The 19,883-nt window shown below is 42.2% G+C and overlaps 1 long non-coding RNA gene across 1 annotated transcript in view; it reads left to right on the plus strand.

The window, feature by feature from the left end:
• Window positions 1-19,883, plus strand: part of LOC309691790 — a 301,080-nt gene that overhangs the window by 60,879 nt on the left and 220,318 nt on the right. The window lies entirely within an intron of this gene.

The raw sequence follows: 19,883 nt of genomic DNA on the forward strand, positions 1-19,883 counted from the left end.
AGGGTGGCTGATGGACACACAAGCATGTGATCATTTCTAATTAATCTTGATTATATATTGGACGTGAAATAGAATTACAAAAAGGGAAACAGTTATTGGTGCAATGGGTCAGTGCAATATCAGGGCATGTGCAATATAATTGATGTGTTTCTGTTATTGTTTGCTATGTTGTCCATTTGTTTTTGTCATTGTTTGTTCTAATATGATGTGATAACTGTTTCTCTATATAAATGGTCTGTAAATACTGTCTCTGTGTGTTCTTTACTAACTTGTGTGCAACACCAACCTGTCAGAGGGTTTTCAGATGGAAATTAGCTGAAGGCTATAATCTGGCATATTTACATTTGTGAAAATGTTAATTATTATGTATTGTCCCTCTTTCTAAATACATAGATAAATATTTAAAAAAAAATGCCTAAAGATGAGGTTTGGAGGCGGAGTCTGACACACCTGGTTCTGAGATTATTGCTGTTGACCTCTCGGTGGCAGGACTGCACATATCTGCAGGTTTTAGAAGGTTAGATGAGATTTAGTGACATAAAAGAGCGCATTTGTGCTGCAGTGCGAGGGAATGAGAACATTTAATGACCTGTTGGACGTTATTACACACCTGTGGCTGTGCTAACATAATCACTCTACTGTGTTTTGCGGAGCATCAACAAATTAGATTTCTGTTCACATTAGCCGGCACTGCTGGGACGTTTAAAGTCATAATGCACATTAATATTCAGCCGTCACCAGTGGGATAAAAAGACTCATGCATGAGTTCAAATGCGACCTTCTGGGTGATGATGAGGAGAAGGATGAGGAGCAGGAGCAGGAGGAGGGGGGTCAGGCCAATGCAGGCAGCTGACGGGCGAGGCTGTGGACAGATGAAGTCTGTGAAGTGTCGGGGGATTTGGGGCTGCAGCTGTTTGTGATCAGACTGACTGACAGATGGTGTCTTACGTAAGCCTGCTGAGGCTCCCCTCTCCTCTCCAGATGTGTCTCTGCTTTGGTCCCTGGCTCTGTCCAGATGTGGAGGAATCCTCTGGCAGTTGAGCTCAAACGCTCCTACGTAACGCGGGAACTCCTTGGTGCTGCAGTAGGACCACGTGAGTCTGACCTGGTCAGGGTTCAGCTTTGTTTGGGACCATGTGACTTTGGCAAGTGCAGCAAGGTGAAAAAGAAGTGACTGAAAATGAAACGTCTGCAGCTGGAGACGTGGAGTGCAGGACAGATAGGCGCCTCTGTGTGTTTCACATGCAGCTCTTCCTCGTCCAGCAGGATCTGTTACCAAAACATCCTAGAAGGAGGAGGTGTTGTCCAAAAACTCTCTGCAAGGTGAGGAGGAACAAACACGAGGAGACACTGATGAATAATATCACAGGAGAGCATCAGGAACGTCATCATACGTGCTGATCTCTAACCTGGAACTCAGCATCAGTTACCAAGGCAATGATCAGAGGAAATCCTGCGTCCTGCTGCAGGATTTAGGAACAAAAACGTGAATCCAGAACTAAGAAACAAAATCAGAGATGAGTTTGTGAACATTTAAACAGCAATTTTAGGATTCAGGTGACTGATGATGCTCCTCACACCTGGATTAAAGGCACCTCTGACCACAGCTGTTAAACATCTGGAACTGAGATTCTATTGTGGTTTAATGGCTGTATTGAAACTCTCCAGCTGAGAGATTTAGTGGAGCTCGCCAGCATCATCACAAGCTCAGCCCACAGACTGGTGTCTGAGGAGGGCGTCACCTCAGAGCTCAGTCCAGCAGACAGGAGCTCCTGCAGGTCAGTGCAGGCAGGTAGAAGAGCTGCTTGGAGGCTGGAGGTGGTGTTTGAGAGTGTTGGTCTTCACTCTGCTCTAAGCCTGAGCTGTGGTATTTTTAAAACCCTCATTACTTCAGCATAATCATTAAGTTTTATGTCTGTACATCAGTGAGAAGCACACCGCTCACATATTTTCCTCTCCTGAGCAAACGGCTCGTTTTCCTGACGTGTTGATCACAGTTTTTCATCATTTTCTAATATCACGCTTCAGTGTTAAAGGCCTGCATGGGAGCATAACGAGCTCCCTCCTCAGACTCAAAGAAGCCGCCAAGGGAGCCGAGAGTGGCAAAGCACTGCTTCAGGGCCAATTAAGATGAGTGAAGTCTGTGTTTCCAGGTCCTCAGGAGAGTGATGGAGCTTTATCCACGCCACCCGCCATGTTTGGAGGAGGAAACTGAGTGCCCTCTGGAGGCCGGTGACACAGCAGATACTTTGATCCTCTCGCCATCGACTGCAGCGTGAAGCAGAAACACAGCAGAGGTGCTTCCTGTTAGAGACTGAAGCCCTCCAGCCAGAAGCTTGTGGCTGAAAGCTTGTGGGGTCGTAAGTCTGTGACGTCTTCATGAAGGATTCAGGAAACGCTGACGAGGTTTCATCTTCCTGCTTTTACCGTAAAGGTAACGACCGTTCCGAAGCCACGCATCGTGCACTGATCGTTACTAGAATAACTGCGTGCCTGCTCCAAACCCACCGCTAGCCTTCGCCGCGCTTGGGTCTAGCCAGCACGCCACACGGGCACGCCGAATTACTGTGTGTAACCCGCCCGGCCGTGACAAACGTAATATATAAGTCACTTAGACAACCTAAAAATGTTATTGTTGGGCTTTTTTCAGTGTTTTGTTTGTTCGTGAGTAAATCGGTTTGGCTGAGATTAAAGTTATTAGATTAGATAAAATAAAACTTTATTAATCCCCCGGGTGGGTTCCTCCTTGGTTTTTACACAGCTGACTAAACGTCAAACAGAAAACTGATTAAACAGAAGTGTGAGATGGCCGAGAGTTTACTCCAGTGTCCTGTTATATTTTAGACAGCAAGGAGCAGACGGCTGAGTTTATTAAACTCCACCGAGACAGCGGTGACGCTAATCAGAAAGCTAGACCGTCCAATTTCACGGCCGTTTACTTCCGGCCTACCCGATCTTCTGAGGACCCGACCCACGTAGACCGCGAAGGCCGGGTCCTCAGGAGAATGCAGCCCATGAATTTGGACACGACCAGTGAGCGAGAACGACACACTGAGATACGGAAGCGTAGAGCTGCCACCCAGGCAAAAGAAAAATACAAGTGTATCACTGTCATGGTCCGTGGTCCTGTGTCTGTGGAATGCGTGATGCTCGGGTAGCCATCACCAGCACACCTGCTCTCCATCACGGTGATTACACGGAGATCCACTTAATCCGGCGCTGACGGATGCTCCACGCCAGTCCGTTAGTTATCCCCACAGTGGTAACCAGACTTCCACGAAAAGTGTGCATTCTCTTCTGCTTGGAACTTTGTTTAACCTGCCTACTTCTGTCCAGGTTTCTACTCGGCGTCTGCTACCTGCCTGTCCTCCGGCTCAACTGGATCTCGCGGTGCTCACCTGGCCCACTCGCCATTCCCACGGACTTCCTGCCCCCACGGACTGCCACACTTCCCTCCCGAGCTCCCACGGTCCCGTTCTATCGTAAGCCCCTACTCTAACTCAGTCCTGATATGTTTTCCCCGCTTCCTGGCTCCCTAGTAATCATCTCCCCTTTCTATTGCAGCCCCCCGCCGTCCCGATCCCGGCTTCCTCGTGTCATTGTTTCCCCGGGTTTTTAGTTTCTGTTTTGCTCTCTAATTTCCCCGGGTTGCCTTTCGTTGTTTCAATAAAGTGTCTTTCTGTTAGCTCGGAGTCTGCGCCTGGATCCTTTCGTGCCCGCGCACCACGGCCCATGTCAATCACTTTATAACGTGAAAAGTTTATTGTTCTAACGAGATACTTTTCCTGTTTGTACAATATACTATCATGTTTGTACAATATACTTTTCACGTTTGAACAACATAATATCACGTTATTACAATAGACATAATTATCACGTTCGTACAATATATTGTACGAACGTGATAATTATATTGTTTGAACAATAAAGTTTTCATGTTATAACATATATTTTATTGTTCGAGCATGATATATTGCCGTAAAGATACGGAAGTGTAAAACATAGTGAAGTGGGTGACAGTGCAGATCAGAGTGCGAGAAAATGGCTCGTTTATTGGAATGAATTAAGTTCTATTTTATGCTTGGATTGAGGCATGGGGAGATTTTGCTGTTATTGAGCAGTTTGGACAGTATTGTGATAAGCATGCGGACACTTAGAAGAAACCTAAAACGCATGGGACTGTACAGGAGAAAGAATGAGTCGATTTCTTATTGATCAACTGGAGGGACATGGGAGGCTCCATGGATACAAACTACACCACCTGAACTGCATTCAGGCAGGTTATGTTGTCACGCAGAGTACTGTGAGACATTTACTGAAATATCTTGACCCTTACGGTGTTGAGCAACGACGCAGAAATCGCCTAATGCGACGCACGTATGTAAATCCTGGATCAAATTTCATGTGGCATGTTGACTCCTATGACAAACTGAAGCCTTTTGGAATCTGTATAAATGGAGCTACTGATGGCTTTTCGAGAGTTGTGATTTGGCTTCATGCCTATTCAACAAACAATGATCCCAAAGTCATTGCTGGATATTTCATAGCAGAAGTTGAAAAGACGATGGGAACACCTGCTAGGATTCGCTCTGATTTGGGAACAGAAAATGTCATAATGGCCGAGATGCAACGATTCTTTCGCTGGACTATGGATCCGAACGTCAGAAAGTGTTTTATTACTGGATCCAGCAATCACAATCAGCGTATTGAAGGCTGGTGGGCCTTTCTGAGACGACATCATGCTCAGCACTGGATAAATCGTCTCCAGGAACTAAAAGACCATGACTGCTTTTCTGGATGTTTTTTGGACAAGCAGCTCATATTGTTTACGTGCATGCCTGAACGTCATCGAGGTATGTAACTATGTTTATATTCTTTTAATGAGTGTGTGTGTGTGTGTGTGTGTGTGTGTTAGAGAGAAAGAGAGACACGGAGAGAGAATAAAAAGTTTTCCTTAACACCCACCATGCTCCATCCCTATTATCACTGCGTTCAGGATATGAAAAAATGCATATTTCATATTTATTTGATAAACTCTGTCTTTCTGACTGTCACTGTGTGGTGCTTTTGATTGATTGATCGATTGATCGTACTTTATTCATCCTGAGGGAAATTGGGTTAAGGCTGCCAGCCGTGCCAGCGCCGTTTTGGGTAACATGTTGAGCCAAGAGAAATGTGTTCTTTTACTGATATGATAATTTTTAATATTTAATAGGAAGAGCTGCAGCAAGTTGCACATATGTGGAACACCCACATAATACGCAGAAGCAGAAATGCAGTTGCTCCAAGTGGACGTCCGATTCTCATGTACACCATCCCTCATCTCTTTGGAGGACAGGATCATCTGAAAGAGGTTTCTCGCGAGGTAGTGGATGCTTGTAAACAAGAATGTCAACAGAGAGGACCTTATACCTGTGATGAAACAGTTTTCAGCTTGTGTTGCCTTATAATGTCAGAGAACTTCTTACTTCCACCAAGCACAGCAGATGAATCCATTGAACTGTATCTCTTCCTGAGAGCCTATATACTGAAGGACTTATAAACCTAAATATAATTGGGCTTTGGGAATTTTTACGCACATATTTTTTGGTACAGTGTTTTATTGTGCAATAAACAATAGAAAAGACAATCATTATTATTTTGTTTGGATTTTCGGTTCATGATAGTAGCAAGCAAGCATGTCTAAATATATTTTACCAAATCTGTGTACTCCAGTGAAGAAGCAAAATTAAAGCAGGTCCTTGTATTAGTATTGCTTTTCTTTTTTTAATATTTTGACTGAGAGATTTATGCAAAAAACTGGTGTTTTCTTCCCATCTAAAGAAAACATCTGACACCTGTTTATTAATTGAAATGAGAACATTGAAGTAAATGCTTGAATACGCAAAATGTTTTAAAAAGTAAATCAGTAAAGATGTGCATTGAAAAACCTCAACCTTTTGGCATGTCCAATTATTATTTTTTTTTTTTACTGAATTTCTATTATATCTGATTTCTGTTTTAAGACTGTCGAAAAAACATTTTTTAAACTGCTGATCCTATACATTATCATTCATGAAATATTGTTTTCAATTTTACTGAACACATTGTGCAACTGCTATTCATCCACGAACAGTTTCTTGTAAACTGGTAAATGTAAAAATTCTGCATTATTTAATAATTAACAAACACTGTTAGATGTTAACCTCCCTTTTATTTTTGTTCAAGGAGAAGAAAACACGGACTCTTGATAAACACTACAAAACTTAACTTATGTGCCAATTTTCTGTCTTTTATTCCAGTCCAGTCAACTATTGCATCAAACACATTGCCTTCCAAAGTTATTCCCTTAAAATATGTTCTAAACAAATGACTGGTGGAAAGGTAAAACAAATATACTTGAAAATAATTAATATTAAGTCTTTTGAATTATTACTAAACAAAACATCCCCTAGCAGACATCTTGTATCCTACAAAACTGCACCACAGACCTGTGGAAAAGGACCTTGACACATGATAAGAACTAATAATAAGCATAGTTCACCTCTTGCTGCTAACCATATGAACTTATTAAACATAATTAGTTAACATTTAAACTAGTAAAACTTTTAAGTATGAAAATTTAAACTGAAATTTACATTTTTCATGGTGGAAACAAATTGATATTATCCACAATTTTTGAAAATAAATTCAAATGTGAAATAAAACACTTCCCTGAAATTTAAGCTCTTTCTTTTTTTATACAATGATGTGTTCCCTGTTTATGGGTTTAACAAACTTTAGAGCTTCATAGCCAGTCATTGTTAGTGCAAACCTTTCATTCTTTGGTTTAAACATGATGGACTTTAATCAAGCTATGCTGAACTCATGAGAGCTTTTAGCAGTCAAAACATTGTCCAGTTCATTTTGTAGTTCTGGGTAGGACGTGTACAGTGGGGCAAAAAAGTATTTAGTCAGCCACCGATTGTGCAAGTTCCCCCACCTAAAATGATGACAGAGGTCAGTAATTTGCACCAGAGGTACACTTCAACTGTGAGAGACAGAATGTGAAAAAAAAAATCCATGAATTCACATGGTAGGATTTGTAAAGAATTTATTCGTAAATCAGGGTGGAAAATAAGTATTTGGTCAATAACAAAAATACAACTCAATACTTTGTAACATAACCTTTGTTGGCAATAACAGAGGTCAAACGTTTACTATAGGTCTTTACGAGGTTTGCACACACAGTAGCTGGTATTTTGGCCCATTCCTCCATGCAGATCTTCTCGAGAGCAGTGATGTTTTGGGGCTGTCGCCGAGCAACACGGACTTTCAACTCCCGCCACAGATTTTCTATGGGGTTGAGGTCTGGAGACTGGCTAGGCCACTCCAGGACTTTCAAATGCTTCTTATGGAGCCACTCCTTTGTTGCCCGGGCGGTGTGTTTTGGATCATTGTCATGTTGGAAGACCCAGCCTCGTTTCATCTTCAAAGTTCTCACTGATGGAAGGAGGTTTTGGCTCAAAATCTCACGATACATGGCCCCATTCATTCTGTCCTTAACACGGATCAGTCGTCCTGTCCCCTTGGCAGAAAAACAGCCCCATAGCATGATGTTTCCACCCCCATGCTTCACAGTAGGTATGGTGTTCTTGGGATGCAACTCAGTATTCTTCTTCCTCCAAACACGATGAGTTGAGTTTATACCAAAAAGTTCTACTTTGGTTTCATCTGACCACATGACATTCTCCCAATCCTCTGCTGTATCATCCATGTGCTCTCTGGCAAACTTCAGACGGGCCTGGACATGCACTGGCTTCAGCAGCGGAACACGTCTGGCACTGCGGGATTTGATTCCCTGCCGTTGTAGTGTGTTACTGATGGTGACCTTTGTTACTTTGGTCCCAGCTCTCTGCAGGTCATTCACCAGGTCCCCCCGTGTGGTTCTGGGATCTTTGCTCACCGTTCTCATGATCATTTTGACCCCACGGGATGAGATCTTGCGTGGAGCCCCAGATCGAGGGAGATTATCAGTGGTCTTGTATGTCTTCCATTTTCTGATGATTGCTCCCACAGTTGATTTTTTCACACCAAGCTGCTTGCCTATTGTAGATTCACTCTTCCCAGTCTGGTGCAGGTCTACAATACTTTTCCTGGTGTCCTTCGAAAGCTCTTTGGTCTTGGCCATGGCGGAGTTTGGAGTCTGACTGTTTGAGGCTGTGGACAGGTGTCTTTTATACAGATGATGAGTTCAAACAGGTGCCATTCATACAGGTAACGAGTGGGGGACAGAAAAGCTTCTTACAGAAGACGTTACAGGTCTGTGAGAGCCAGAGATTTTCCTTGTTTGAGGTGACCAAATACTTATTTTCCACCCTGATTTACGAATAAATTCTTTACAAATCCTACCATGTGAATTCATGGATTTTTTTTTCACATTCTGTCTCTCACAGTTGAAGTGTACCTCTGGTGCAAATTACTGACCTCTGTCATCATTTTAAGTGGGGGAACTTGCACAATCGGTGGCTGACTAAATACTTTTTTGCCCCACTGTATGTCCATGGTAGTTCCAGAAGAGGGCCGCATGTGTGGGCTACAGGTCATCGTGCCAGTCCATCCACAGGCGTGAACAGTACCTCAACCTTGTCAACACAGATGACATCTGACCCAGTAAGAAACCTGAACATCCTTCTGAGCCCTGTATCGTCAAGTCCTCTGATGTACTGGTTCAGAAATCTGAAGCTTTGCTTCTCTGCTTGAGTGGTGGGAGAGGCAGTAAGCAACTTCAAAAGCTTTCTCGTTGTTGGCTTTTTATCTTCATACATTTGTAGGACATCTTGTGGGCTTTGAAAAGCTTATTTTAGGAAGTGGCTTGCAACCAAGGACATTTTCTCTGCGGCATATGCTGGTTTTTGGATTAATTGTTTGTGTGCGACTTTCAGAAGAAGGCCTTTTAAGTTCTCTTTGTTTGGAAGCACTGATACATCCAGGCTATCCATGAGATCCAGCACTTCATCCCTGTCTTCATCTGAAAGATCTTCTTTTAGTGCCCTTGTTATTAGATCCCTATCTGATTGACTTAGGTAAAAGAGAAGACTTTCAAACAGCAGATCATCTGATACTTGATTCTCACCGAAGATGAGTGCCACTGTGAAAACAGGAGCAAGGTGACAAGGGAAATATCCATGGTCTTGAAATCCCTTCAGTAAAATTCTACCCATGGATTTCCACTCTTCTTCCTGCCATTTAGGAGACAGTGATGGCACTCTGAACTCCTCTCCTTCAGCTGTGTTGTCCACAAACTCTGACCAAAATGCAGCATACACATCTCTTGATACGCCATCTGCATCAGCTCCTTTTTCATTAATGTAGGTGTATTTTAGAGGGTGTATGAGGAGTGCTGGATCTTTGAACTGGCTGATCATCTCCTCCAGAATAGTAACCCTGTGAAGTTTGATGGTAACACAGACAACATCATATGATCCTGCAGAGCTTATTGCTTCATTGCTTATAGATGTATCTGGACTACTGACTGCTGTGTTTGTTGGAGGAAGTGTAATGGATGTGATGACCAGATCATCTTCCTCAAACTGCAGGAATGGTTCATCTATTACAGTGTCATCAAGTTGACAAGGCAGAGGCTCTCCAAGGTAGGGTCCAATCATTACCTCAGATGTGTCTAATAATACATCTTCATCAGCATTCCTAGATTCTGATGATGAGATCACAACAGTGTGAGAAGCTTCTTCATCTCCTTGATGTGAATCAGTCAGTTGTGTAACATTGTTTACATGTGTTTTCCCTCTATCATAAACTTCTTCATCATCTTCATCATTGGAAAATCTTCTTGTGCACAAGTAAAATCTCAACATTCCCATTTTAAGTGCTGAGTAGAGTTCTCCAACTGTGACATCTTAATCAAATACAGCCTCTTCCTGATAGTCTAATATGTCATGACTGAACACCTCCCATCTTCCAAATTTGCTTTTTCCACTTGGAAAGAAAAGATCTTTAGCATACTGTAATATGTCAGCTTTTTTGGAGTTTTTGGGCACATCAAAGGTCCTTGTTCCTCCTCCTCTGCGCTTTCTCACTTGCTTACCTTCATGGATCCACCCTAACTCAATTTTTCGAGTCTTTTTCTCAGCCCATTTGTTGTTTTTTGCATATGTTCTTTTTCTCTTAGAAACAAATGCCTCCTCATGATCAGGTTTCTTCTCATTTTCATTGATTCCCATCTTTTCCTTCAATTTTTCGAGCAATGAGTTTTTTTTCTTGATTCCTTAGTACTTGCACCACTGTTTTCCAAGCAGAACCGTCTGGCAGCTATCCGATCACCATATGTTGGGATGTAACCAGACAGGGTCTTGTCATCCATGAAATCAATCACTGTGGCATCAATCTGTAATAAGAGATATTTATTACTATACAGAAGTACAAGGTATACCTGCTGCCACACCACATGAGGTACCTCACTAAAAAAATGTATGTACATTTCACATGTGTTTTGATAATTGTCTGTTATTATTTTAGTGGCAGCCATCAATATTTAGCATTTATTCTTTTCCTCTCTCTATGCCAGCAACATTAATGAGATTCTCTAACATGTTATTAATAGAAATATTACAGTATATACAACGCCCACTTTTGAAAAAGTAAATTAGTATTCACGTATCTTTCAGTTGCACAGAGAACAAGGGGTTGAACTCACAGTTTTTTTTAAATTGAAGCCAAATATCAATATAAGCACAGTTTAATTCATTTGTTTTTAGATAAACAAGGAAACATTGTGCATCACATAATATAGCGATATATTTACGAAACCTGGAATCTGCATACGGGTTAAGTAGTAACATGTGGTCATACAACGACCCAGTTTTATACAGCGGGTTAATTTGTTTTACATTCTCCATTCCATATAGATCCACACCAATGCAGCCTACCGTTACGTCCTTACGCAGTCAAAGCGAGAGAAGCGAAAACCGCTGTGGTTGCTAACTTAGCAATATGTCACATTTTTAGATGCTGTAACTTCGTAAAAAGCGAGTTTTACAAATTTCCCCCTCAGGAGAGCACTTATGTGTTCTTGTAGCATTCGTAAGAGACAGTCCTCAGGTACACCACGATTCCGAAGAAATCTCAGAAGTGGGCTTTCAGTGTTTGTGTCCATGTTGAAAGCAGGGCATTCAAAGTTAAGTGCCAGTTCTGAAGAGCGTGAGCTCTCCACACCTACCATGGATTTGGGTTTCCGAACGCAACACGTTTTACGTTCTTACAATAAAAAATGTTATTGTAATGGTATTTGTTTTTTTTACATTTGTACAATATATGATCACGTTCGTACAATATAATATTTATATTGTACGAACGTGATAATTATGTATATTGTAATAACGTGATATTATGTTGTTCAAACGTGAAAAGTATATTGTACAAACATGATAGTATATTGTACAAACAGGAAAAGTATCTTGTTAGAAGAATAAACTTTTCACGTTATAACGTGATACACTTGTATTTTTCTTTTGCCTGGGTGGCAGCTCTACGCTTCCGTACTGAGAGCAGGTCAGCGGATGTCTGTCAGCACAAAAAGCAGAGGTCTGAGCAAGAACAAATGCCAACAACTGAGCAAGAGGGGCTGTTATTGTGGGTGTATATGAATAGTAGCAAACAAAAGAAATACACTTCTTACACGCAGCAATGAATTTTGTTCTCTCAAATTAAACTTTTCTTCAATCAAAATAAATTTCTCCTCAAAATGCAACATTGGCGCTTGCATTTTATTAATGTGCGCTCAGAATAGAGGCACAAAAATAACGGCATCTAAAACAGCCAATCAGAAGCCCAGCACAGCCTGTAGCTCCTCTGACGACCAGCAGGGGCTCCAGCAGTATGTCCGTCCCGTTAAAACTTTACAACAGAAATAAACATGTTTACAGCCTGATACAAACACTGTTTGGTTTCTACAGAGACGACCTCCTCCTACATAATGAGAATGTGTTTATGACTCACCTGTCTTCATTATTAGGGGCGCAGCCTCTTTGACTGCCACGTGAGTGGCTGGACCTCTGGACTGTGCTTGTGCTGTTGGATGTTTCCTGGATTGTTGTTAATAAAGTTACAGATTTAAGATGTCAGAAGCTCAAAGATCACATCAGAGATTTCACAAGAAATCCTGAGGCCTCTCTTTTCTCTTCAATTGCTCACTGTGTCATTAATCTTTTTGTTCCCTCACACAACAATCCCACACACAGCCAGCAGCATGTGATGGAATCTGCAGAAATTATAATCTGTGGGATTGATGAAGCCGTGTTATTACTGAACTGATCAATCAGACTGAGCGACGAGGCCAGCGTGCAGCAGGAGAGCAGACGTTTCTTCCTCAGTGTGTCAAAGTGTGTTTGAGTCTTTGCTGTGAGGAGTGTGCAGGATGCTGTGATGAACCACTGAGAGCTGCATTTTAATGCTGCGTCCGGACGCTCAGCTCTCAGGATTTATTTGCTTCCTCTGACGGCCTGCACTGACTCATGGCTCTACTCCAGCATTCATTCAGGGGACTGTCACAGCCAATCACAGCACAGACACACTTTGGCAACTTTGACCAAATCCAGGAAATTCACTGACTTTAAATAAATGAATAAATGATGGACACAAATCTGTCAATCCACGATAAAATCTGATTGATGGCCTCGTCGCTCAGTCTGATTGATCAGTTCAGTAATAACACGGCTTCATCAATCCCACAGATTATAATTTCTGCAGATTGTATCACATGCTCCTGGTGTTGTGTCGGATTGCTGTGTGAGTGAACATCAATAAAGATTCATGACACAGGGAGCAGCAGCAGAGAGAAGAGAGGCATCAGGAGTTCTTGTGAAATCTCTGAGCTTCTTATTGCGAGCTCAAGTCTGACGTCTTGAATCTGTAACTTTATTAACAACAATTCAGGAAACATCCAACAGCACAGGCATGGTCCAGAGGTCCAGCCACTCACCTGCCAGTCAAAGAGGCTGCGCCCTAATGATGAAGACAGGTGAGTCATAAACACGTTCCCATAATGTAGGAGGAGGTTGTCACTATAGAGTCCAAAACAGTGTTTGTATCAGGCTGCAGGTACAGGTGAGGCGGCATGCTGACCTGCCAAGACATTGATTTGTTTCCACTTCCTGTCCAGCTGCTTGTTGCTTCCTTGAGTAATTAAGAACATAAATCACACATTCAGTGTTTCTGCTGGCTGCTGTGGAGAGAAGAAGAAAGTGCAGCACTCCTGGACCACTTAACTGGGTCAGTGTGTGTGTGTGTGTGTGTCTCACTGATGAATTTTGGAGCCCTTCCTCTCCCATCAGCACTAAATCCATCATGGCCGAAGGCTGAAGGGGATCGTAAACACCGGCCCTCGTTCACTGCACGATTGATGCCAGACTGTGTGCTTGCATGGCTGCATTTGTGAGGAACAGCGAGCATTTTAGAGACTGTGAGGACATTTGTTCCACTCATCACTGTGGGACAGTCTTCAGCATGGACAAACTCTTGCATGGTCCAGACTGTCAGACAGGTTGGGTTGTTCAGGTTTACAAAGGCCGGTATGTGTGTAAATGGATAAATGCATTTCCACATTTACTCGACAAATTTGAGCTCAAAACCTCAGTCTGTGGGGACATTTCTGCACTGTGGGAACATTTTTTCTCTGCGGGGACATTTCTGCTTCCTGTGGACATTTCTGCACAGTGGAGACATTTCTACTTCCTGTGGACATTTCCGCAGAGTGGGGACATTTCTCTTCTGTGGGGATGTTACTGCACTCTAGGGACATTTCTCCTCTGTGAGGACGTTTCTGCTTCGTGGGGACATTTCTCTTCTATGGGGACATTTCTCTGAGGGGCCAAACGGACTGCAACTTCAGAAAACACTTGCAAAAAGAAAAACGCTGCAAAAAGAAAAACACTGCACTGCAACTGTAATCATATGATTCTAATAATACTACAGATATCTGAAATATAGGCTGTGTCCCAATTCAGGGTCTGCAGCCTTAAAGGCCGCTTTTTAAGGGCGATTATGTCACAGCGACGCGACGAAGGCTGTTCCAATTCAAAGGCTGCTCGAAATGCGGCCCTCAAATGCGTCCTTCATTTCCCTGAATTTTAACGATGTGGCGGTGTAGACTTCGTGGCCCAACATATCCCAGAATGCATAGCACGGTGGTGGGTGTGGATAATTTTGCCGAAAAAAACGGTGGAAGCGGGGCGGCCAAAGAGTAAACTTTCAAAAGTAAGTACTGAATATTATGTCACTTATTTATGTGCAAATGTTTAATAATGAAGAACATTAAAACATTACTGTTGGCCACATGTCGGCAAAGTTATGTGACATTAGCGATGTTTGTACTTTCAGCGTTTACTTTGCTTTAAAACCTTTACTTTATACGCCGTTCGATAGGTGACCTTAATCTTACAGAGAATGTGATGATTTTGTGGATAATTAAAGTCAGTCATATATCCACAAACACAACAAGCTCAAAGTCAGTGATGCTGCTCGGTTTGCAGTCCTGAATATCACGGCACAAGCAGGATTCACTGCACTTTTAATGTTAGCTATGTTATATTGCTGCCTCTGTTCGGTGGTGTCAAGCCAAACGGACTTTAACGTGTGTTTGAACGAGCTGACGGTTCACTCGTTAAGCTGGAAGAAAGATGCTTTAATCACAGGAGTCACACATGTGTCCACTGTACCATCTGGGAACTCTTCTTGTTTAGCACTCGTAATAACACAAACACTAAATCCTTCTTCTCTTGTGCTCTTTTGTAGCAGTGTATACACCTGAGACTGTCACCTGTCTGTCTGTCCTGCACTCACATATATATATATATATATATATATATATATGGTGACTGGTGAGTGTCAGCACCACAGTCCAGGATGAGACAACGAACATCCAAGAATACATTGGGAAGATGGCCCCAACTGACCGAGTGCTCAGTGAATACCTCAGGCAGCAGAAACCCAAGAAAGAGGAGGGAGACGAGGAACCATCATGGAAGGACAGGCCCCTGCACGGTATGTACCACCGGCAGATAGAGGAGGTGGCTGATATCCAGAAATCCTACCAGTGGCTGGACAAAGCTGGACTGAAAGACAGCACAGAGGCACTAATCATGGCAGCACAAGAACAAGCTCTGAGCACAAGATCCATAGAGGCTGGGGTCTATCACACCAGGCAAGACCCCAGGTGCAGGCTGTGTAAAGATGCCCCAGAGACAATCCAGCACATAACAGCAGGGTGCAAGATGCTAGCAGGCAAGGCATACATGGAACGCCATAACCAAGTGGCCGGCATAGTGTACAGGAACATCTGTGCCGAGTATAACCTGGAAGTCCCGAGGTCAAAATGGGAGATGCCCCCAAGGGTGGTGGAGAATGACCGAGCTAAGATCCTGTGGGACTTCCAGATACAGACGGACAAAATGGTGGTGGCTAACCAACCGGACATAGTGGTGGTAGACAAACAGAAGAAGACGGCCGTAGTGATCGATGTAGCGGTTCCGAATGACAGCAATATCAGGAAGAAGGAACACGAGAAGCTGGAGAAATACCAAGGGCTCAGAGAAGAGCTCGAGAGGATGTGGAGGGTGAAGGTAACGGTGGTCCCCGTGGTAATCGGAGCACTAGGTGCGGTGACTCCCAAGCTAGGCGAGTGGCTCCAGCAGATCCCGGGAATAACATCGGAGATCTCTGTCCAGAAGAGCGCAGTCCTGGGAACAGCTAAGATACTGCGCAGGACCCTCAAGCTCCCAGGCCTCTGGTAGAGGACCCGAGCTTGAAGGATAAACCGCCCGCAGGGGCGTGCTGGGTGTTTATATATATATATATATATATATATATATATATATATATATATATATATATATATATATATAATAATAATCTGACAATACATATAATATTGGCCATATTATATTTACATTACCACAGTGAGATGATCTTAGTCTCATGAACAACATTAGCTAATTGTTATTTACTAACTAATCTTGAAATAACTGTTCAGTACAGAAATGAAGCCCAACAATCATGTTTTACAGTCCTGTGGTCTCAGCCTCAGATACTCAACTAATCAAAGTGATGTCATGACAAAAATTAATGTCCAACAAAACATTTTTTCTCCTTCATTTCTGTCACACAAAGCTGTATGGAACAGCGCAATGAAGGCTAGACCGTACGCACTGTACGTAGTGCGCGTAGTGCGCGTACTTCAAGCGTGCAGACCCTGAATTGGGACACAGCCCCTGAATTGGGATACAGCCATACATACATGTTTTGGTTCGTACAACTGGTCCGTCGGGTTATTGTCTCCCCAGAAACATTTCCATTGTGTTTTTTTCCTATTTCCGTTGTGTTTTGTGTGCTTTTTGCAGGTGTTTTTGTTTTTGCAGCGTTTTTCTTTTTGCAGGTTTTCTCTGAAGTTGCAGTGCAGCGTTTTTCTTTTTACAGTATTTTTCTTTTTGCAAGTGTTTTCTGAAGTTGCAGTCCGTTTGGCCTCTCAGGGCCACCGTACATTTCTGACACTTCAAGGAATAAATTCAAAGTAATGTGACTGCAGTTCTATTCAGTGTATTGGCGTTCTGATTGATTGGATTTCCTCTGAGCATTATTGATCCCTCTCACTTTTCATATGTAATTATCTGTCGGCTGTTGCAGATCCTTCAGTTTTCAGCTGATTTCTCCTAATAAGTTGTCGTCTTCTCTCTGTTCTTCATATTGGAGCAGAGACATTTACATAAGAGGATTTACGATGAATCACATGCAGACACTTTAACGTCCCTCAGTGCTGAGGCAGCAAAGAGAATAAAGAATAAATAATGAGGAGATGTGCTGCTCAGATGAATGAGCGTATTAACGCTTCAGAGAACTTCATTATTTACATCCGAGTTTTAAGATGCAGCGTTTGTTTCCTCGCAGCCTGGAGAACAGAAGACATTTCTATATATACGTGAATAAGAGCCTGAGGCGCTTCACTTGGCAGCAGAGCGGCTCATGCATTGTTGTCCTGAAACACAGCGAGCATATTTCGCTTTCAATAAAGCCCAGAGGTATCTACTCTCTCAGTCTATGCACAGCTCTCTTACCCTCCATCACAAAGCTGATGAAGATCAAGAGGAAGATGAAGATCAACACATACAAGTGAAAGTCGGTAACGCTTCAACTCTTTAATTAACAGACCATTTTCAAGAGAAGTCAGAATAGTGAGTGGACATTTGAGAGTGAAATTCATTAGAAAGCCAGAATTATAACTGTATAAACAAGTATAAAATGATATGAGAATCGGTTCAGGAGAAAAGTCACAATAAAAGCTGTAAAATCTGAAGAATAAAGATAAACAAGTTTGCATGTCTCAAATAACAATAAAAGCTCACTTTTATCCCGAAAAGTATTACATTTATTCATACAAATACATTTCTTTTTCTGTGTCTGGTCAGATTTATAAAGAAATATTTTTCAAACTTTTTCAATCTTAATGTAACTCAAGATGATTTGTTCTATTTGAACGCAGCATTTCTGCTGATTTTCAGAGCTAAGTCCCACAATTGGTGAATTTTAAGGATCATTGAACCAATCAAAAATATTTTAACCTTCATTAGTACAGGCTGGCGTGTTAAAGTTAATGGGGGATAAATTTAAAATGAATGCATTGATTTTCTTTCTAAATGATAAAAATACTATTTTGTGTGAATGTGAGATATTTGATTGTTCGTTATAGTTACAAACAAAAATTTATGTGATTTTCCTTGAAAGATGATTGCTCAGTAAAGAAAATATTTTAGGTATTTAAATGTGCTGTGCTGGCCGTCCATGTGACAATCAATTGCAGAAAGCCTCTGTTTGTGAGCGGACATGGAGGCCACAGAGGAAGAAGAAGAATAAGCTGAGAGGATTTTATGTTGTCAGTGTGGGAGGCAATAGAGGCTGCTGAGAGATGAAACTGGGAGTGAATGAGCTCAGGGATGTTTTGTGTCAGAGAAAATTTACTGCAGGATGGCACATGAAGGACAGCCTTTGTGTACAGAGGAAACCTCTCCTTCGGATCTGTTTAAAGATTGTTTTTGCTTCTTCTGATAGTTTTTGTGACGGAGAAAATCCAATTTGTGTCGGCAGCAGCGAGGGCAGGGAGCCGAGCACGCTGCCGAATGATAAATAACCCAATAGAGACGAGTCGCTGCTGTTGTTTGAGTCTCATCTGGCCCACATTAATTTTCTCTTTTTACAGACAAAAGGTGAGTTCAAGGCCCTCGGCAGGTTCAAGACTATGGCTTTGTGTTTATCAGAAGAATGTTTGGAGCCACGTGGGAGGAAAGAAACCGCCAAGAACAAAGGAGATGCACAAATACATCATATGAAGCTCCTGTTATTAATAAAGAGCTGAAGATAAAGCAAAGAAAACTTTGGTGAGTCAACAAACAGCGCCATGCAACAAGTCCCATCAGGTTATAAATCAAATCCAGGAAGTTCAAAATTTACACCAAGGAGTTCCAGAGCAACACATGAACATCCCAAATCAAATCGAACAAGAGTCACATCCAGACAAGGCCCAAAGTAAGTAGTAAGTAGCTCTAAATCAAGTCTGAGAACAGGAAAAACAAGTCCCAAATCAAGGCTAAGAAATCCCAAATCATTTTATCGAGGCCCATAATCAAGTTCCATGTCCCTAACATAATCCAACAAAACCCAAATCAGCGGAAAATAGGCCCTGAAATAAGTCCAAGTCCCGCACGAAGGCCACTAAATCACAAAATGACGACCATGATCTAGTTTGCTAAATCCCAAATCAAGTCCATCAAATCCAACATCAGCTCCAAATCAAGACTGAAATGAAAACCCACAAATCCACATGTCAAATCTAACAACTCCTAAATGAAGTCCAAAATCAAGTCCCAGTGTATCCAACAAGATAAAGTTTGATTATCCTATATTACATGTTAGATATATTAGCTCCAAGTTCCAGAGCCAAACCACCCAGGCCCTGTTAAAGTAATACAAGCTGTAAACTGAATCCAACAAGTTTTAACTAACTTAACAATTCACAAATTGTGTTCCACATAAAGGCTGTTATGAAGTTCAACTGCATCCAAAGTAAAGACAAGCTCAGCTCTAAGACCTGAACAAATCTCGGAATTAATTCCAGGTCCCAACCAAAAAGTCTTCAGTTCCACAGCAATAAATCCACATCAACTCTTTGTACAAATCTTTATGTTTCAGGTCATAAAAGTCATTATTCGCTCTCCAACTTCAGCATACCCTTTGCATTTTCAAACACAGACTGAGTACAGTACACTCGGTACCCCAGAGTCTTACTTCACCCTGACCATTTCTACCTTCAGATACATGAATTCTGAAGGCACATTGTTCCTGATAAATTGCCTCTGGGGCAAAAAGCATTGCATTCATTTACTGAAAGCAGAAAAAAGACAAAGTGTTGGCTCGATGGCAGGAAGTAGACCGAGGGATGTGATGGAAAACATCAGAACCGGAGCAGACAGAGAGGGAGATCAAAAGGCCTGAATCAGAATAAAGACTCTGCAGGTTGTTGAGTTTCTTCAGACTCAGTGTGAGCACTTTGTTAAAGAGAGGTTCCCCTCCTCCTTTTCCAGCTGATGAGTGTCTTTTTTCTCTTTCTAAATGACATTCAGCCCAGGGTTCCACTCAAGTCCCTCAGAGCTGCACACCTGACTGCTAATACACTGATCATATGATCTTGAAGACTAACAGTGGAACGCAGCAGAACGGGCTGTTAGGTTTAAGACTGTGGAGGCAGTGAAGCAGATTTGCCAAAAAACTAAACACAGGAGCACATTTACACTGGTGGGGTAAGGACTGAGGGACTCTGACCTTTGACCTGTGTGACTGAGACTGATGACTGTGTTTTACCTGCT

The sequence above is a fragment of the Aulonocara stuartgranti genome (assembly GCF_965226115.1).
Source record: "Aulonocara stuartgranti genome assembly, chromosome: 17".
Classification (NCBI taxonomy): Eukaryota; Metazoa; Chordata; class Actinopteri; order Cichliformes; family Cichlidae; genus Aulonocara; species Aulonocara stuartgranti.